Source organism: Saccopteryx leptura, chromosome 5, assembly GCF_036850995.1.
Source record: "Saccopteryx leptura isolate mSacLep1 chromosome 5, mSacLep1_pri_phased_curated, whole genome shotgun sequence".
NCBI classification, from domain to species: domain Eukaryota; kingdom Metazoa; phylum Chordata; class Mammalia; order Chiroptera; family Emballonuridae; genus Saccopteryx; species Saccopteryx leptura.
Genome location: NC_089507.1, coordinates 21,766,412 through 21,771,563, shown reverse-complemented (window position 1 = coordinate 21,771,563; position 5,152 = coordinate 21,766,412). Strand labels below are relative to the sequence as shown.

Here is a 5,152-nt window from a genome sequence, read left to right as displayed (position 1 = left end):
ATAACTTGCTAAGATTTCATATTATTTTCAGAGATTAGCATGGTTTTCTAGAATCTATTTATAGATTTTATTTTAAGACAGTTACATTTATATTGTCTTTTCTTAAAAATACAGTAAGTAGCTAAGATAATCAACAATGCACAAAATATTCTTCTGACTTTAAATCTTACTGTTAATTTCTAAACAATTTTGGCTCCTGTTCTTTGATTTACTTGTATTTACCGCACATGGATTCCTATTATGACTTAAAAACTCTCAGTGACTTCATCAAATAAGGAAAGACTGCAAAATAAAAAGAAAAGTACCTTTTCTTCTCATTATAACTTCTTGGAGGTCCCAATGACTCAAAGCAGTCAAGTTAAAAAAAAAAAGGCTCTTTAAACCAGTGAATGTTTCTGAATGTTCTTGATCTATTGTGTTAAATAAGTGTATTTAAATTGTTGGGCCTAAAACTCTCTATGGCATTTTATTCTATGGGGAAGAAGTAAAAATACCAGGAAAATGTTATCTATGCAAAATTAAGGCCAATACAGATACATTTTTAAATTCATGAATCATTTGTAGCAATTGATTCATTTTAACCTCAATGGCAGTATGTCATTTTCTGTTAAAATAAAAGACTTCTTCAAAGTTATTTGTAGTCAAGCACAATATGAATCATTCTAGAGTCTAAATTTTCATGCAAATTCACAGTTACTCAAATATTTTGCTTCTTTCAATTACTATAGTGACTAGGACATTCAAGACTAAGTTAAAAGCACCTACTGCTGAAAAGTGATAGTGTTTCCTTTTAACCTGTCTCCCTGAGGAAAACAGAAAGGAATAAAGAAAGCAAGAAGAGAGGGAGAGAACAAGAAAAAAAAAAAAAGAAAGGAAGAGCGAGAGGAATGGAGGGAAGGTAAGAAAAAAGGAAGACAGGGAAGAGAAAAGTAGGGCTCACAATGAGTGGGAAACACAAAGAAAACAAGAGATTCCTTTATAACAGTTTCTTTAATGTACATTTATACAGTTGATTCTGGTTCAAAACATGAACAATCTCTGCATTTTTCTTGGTCTCATTTGGCACACTGAATTAAAAAGGAAGATATTTTTATGCTTATGCACAAAGATTCTACATTAATATATACTATGTAAGATACCACAAAGCATGTATTCCTCAGCACTCAACACTCTGACCTGGAATTTGGCCCGATCAAAGGACATATCTACCACTCTTTCCACTATCTTTTCATGCTGCCATAATGATCTGCATGAATGTCTTAGCTGATACTCTCAAGAGTATCAACAGTGGCGAAAAGTGAGACAAATGCTAGGTTCTTACTAGGTCGTGCTCCAAAGTCATCATTTAATTTCTAACAGTGATGAAAAAGCATGATCACCAAGGTGAATTTAAAATAATTGGTGACTACAGAGCTGGAAAAATTGTTGTGAACCTCACATGCAGGTAAAGCAGGTGTGGAGTGATCAGCCCAGATTGGATGTGCAGCTCAAGGATCTGGAAAAATGGCAGAACAACCTGCCCCTGTCCCTTCAGCTTGGCTTCCCTGCACTGACAGCTTCAGTGGGCATCACGGACCATGAAGAAGCAGGACAAAAATACACAGGAGGGGAAATCCTGAGATTCCTTTTCTAGAGATGCAATATATATATGCAAATAAAATGCCTTAATGGAAATAAAAAAGAACATACATACCTCTACAGTGGTGGTTTTCAATTAAGAACAGTTTTGGCACCTGTTACTTTGGAGGGAGGGGGGCATCTGTCAAAGTCCGGAGACACTTTTTATTGTGAAGACTGAAAAGGAGGTGCTACTGGCATCCCCTAGGGATGTTCCTGAACACCCTACAATGTCTTGGGAAGCTTCTCACAACACGGATTTGCCTGGGACAAAATGTTGATAGTGTCACTGTTGAGCAATCCTACTCTAGAAAGAAACTATTATCTTTTTTTTTTTTTTTTTTTTTTTTTTTTTTAAATAAATTTTTATTAATGGTAATGGGATGACATTAATAAATCAGGGTACATATATTCAAAGAAAACATGTCTAGGTTATTTTGTCATTAAATTATGTTGCATACCCCTCGCCCAAAGTCAGATTGTCCTTCGCCACCCTCTATCTAGTTCTCTGTGCCCCTATTATCTTGTTCTCACAGTGTGTGCCAAGTTAATATAGAAAAAATTCTCTGTACAAGCACAATTACTGAAGGAGATCTGCAAGTCCACCCTGGAAAATGATGGGAGTGGGAAGTGGTTAACTACATTGAGGTATGGACCCTGAAGTCACTCTGATATAGTTTGGGACTCGCAGATCTTTCTGTTAATAGACAACCCATTTCACTCAATTGAGACTCAATCTCTCCATCTAAAAATGGGGATAATAGGAACTAATTTATATATTTATTTAGACATGATGATGGGATGGTATGAAATTTAACCTGGAATGTACATAGTTGGTGCATAACCGGGACTTTAATTATTGTTGTTACCATTCTGAAAGCAAAAGATTAAATTCATGTTAAGGGATTTTTAGGCCTTCCACCAATTTCTCTCCTTTCTCCACATGTTAATTAAACTTCACATTAGCTGATGAAATGGGATTCTAAGTAAACCTGATTTTCATCCTCAGCACAGGACTCGCCATCAACCCCACTCCTTTTAGCTCTTCACGCGCTAACAGACTGCCAGTGCACTATCTCACCAAGGCGTCTTCGCCTGTGTTACAAACTTCTTAGTCATTCCTAAGTTTAAAAAATGTTTCACAGCTCAGTATGTTTCACAGCTCAGCATGCAGGTGGCTTTTTTGTTTGCAGCTTAACAATTATGAATGTGATCATGAATGTAGAAATCAAGGTGCTGCATTAAAAAAACAGTAAGGAGAGCAGGAGGAGGATATAAGTGTTTGTATCATAGTCATTGATTATTATATACAAAAGAGAACATGTTAATTTGTAATGATCCTAAAGAAGTTGAAAACAAAGAGTATTCTGGTATATATTAATTTACATTAATCTCAAAGCAACACTAAGAATGCGTGTCATTTCTTACATAGTACATTTCCTAAACACACACTGAAAGTTATGCCAAATTAGATCATAGTGAAGCTAATCTCAAAGAAATATATGATGAACCTTTTTTTTTTTTTTTTTTTTGGCTTTTTGCATTACTATGAATCTAATACCTTTCATGAACAATGAATAAAGACACCTGTTAATCACCAATCAGTCATTCAAAATTAGAGCATTAGTGAATACTGAGACTATTGAAATACACTGAATGATTTAGCAGAAAATGTGCCCAATCGCTTCCAAGATTATTATTGCATAACTACATGCAATGTCACACATGAAATCCTTATTATTGGAATGTAACTTTCTTTAAGAAAAAGATACCTCAAGAGCAAAGGCAAGATATTATGGTAAATATTTTACCAATTTTGGGAGTCCTATTTGGCACTATTCTCTCACTAACTTCTGTGAAATGAGATCTGGAAAAGATGCTGAGAAGTTTGTATCTCTATCTCTATCTCCAGTCCTTTCTCTGGCTCTGGTTCTGCCTTTGGCTCTACAGAAAGATCAAAGGGATGGGAATGTAAATAAATGCAAGAAGCAAATATTTCATTAGGAAAGTGAAAAAAATTCCCAGTGGACAAATAAATAATCACCTGTGGGTTTTTCTGATTTTAAAAACATACATACATACATCTACAGCTAGTGCTCAACTTATGACCACGATTGGTTCCGACAGACCAGTCATAACACGATTTGGTCATAAGTTGAGTAGGCCGTATGTACAGCACTGTGAAATGATGTTATAAAAATCTTTGTCATATTTTATCATAATTTTCTTTCATTATTGTATATATCATAATTTTCTTTGTTCATTTTATGCCATTTGTATCAACTCTACACCATTTTGTTTCTTATTTTTACATTCGTCAGGTTTAAGTAAAACACTGCATTACCAGTACAACTGGTTTAATATTTGCAAAACATACAAAATTAAAAAATACAGGTGCATACAAAAATACAAAATACAGGTGTAAAAAATACCATTGGAAACATCTTCCCAATTGCAAAACATATCAAAATATTATATATAAACATGTACAAAACATTTTATTGGCCGCTGGTGCTTGGCTGCATATCGTTGATGTCATCATCTGAGGCAGCAGTTGGGGTTACCAGAGTTGGTTTTTTCATAAACATGGTGAGCTTTGTCTGAATTGTATGTTTCTTTTTTTCTTCATAAATTTCACGATATGGACAAAACACATCGTGTGCCATCCGTTCAATTCTTGCAAATCGTTTGATGTTTGGGTTCATTGCTTTGAAATGTATAAGAAGTTTATTCAGTAAAGATAAATCTTCTGATAATCCCTTAGTGGTGAACTTTCTTTCTCTGCTTCTCTTCTTTCTTCTTCCACCAATCTTTTCTTCTTCTAGTTTTGATTAGCTCTTCATTTATAAGTTCTCCGGATTCTTTGTCTAGCAACTCTTCAACATCTTCCATTTCACACTCCAAAGAAAGGTCTTTAGGAGTTTGATGAAAAATATCCAAGACACAAAACACAAATTGCTGTACTGAGTCTGGGATAACAGTTGAAATGGTGAAATGGTGCATGTGGACATGGTAGTGCTGCTGGAAGCTAGTCCGCACTGTCATACACCCAGCTGGGCAATGTTTGCACTGCCAGATGTGGAGCAGTCGTGGCTAGCGATTGTGGTCGTAAAGTCGAATGGTCGTAAGTTGCATAGGTCATAAGTCAATCAATACCTGTATACACAAATACATCCTCCAGGTTTAACAACAAAAAAAAATGGACATATATCTGTTTCTCATCCGTAAATCATTCAATCTTCTGCTGTGAGGAAGAGTAGAATGTACGGCAAGAAGCTAAGAGCAATTTATAAAATTCAATCATTAGGAATTGAGAAATAAAGAAATTAAAGTTTCAAGGAAAAAAGAAATGATTTAACCTGGAATAATCAGAAAAAGTGGGAAGAAATTTAGATTGCTCTCTCAGTGGTTGTCAACATGGTCCCCACTGCCCACTAGTGGGCATTCCAGCTTTCATGGTGGGCAGTAGCAGAACAACCAAAGTATAAATAAAAAGATAGATTTAACTATAGTAAGTTGTTTTATAAAGATTTAT

General features: G+C 34.9%; 1 pseudogene; it reads left to right on the top strand.

Annotated features, from left to right (window-relative positions):
- The first annotated feature begins 1,241 nt into the window (after nucleotides 1–1,241).
- Nucleotides 1,242–1,633, top strand: LOC136405946 (small ribosomal subunit protein uS8-like; annotated as a pseudogene).
- Nucleotides 1,634–5,152: the final 3,519 nt, after the last annotated feature.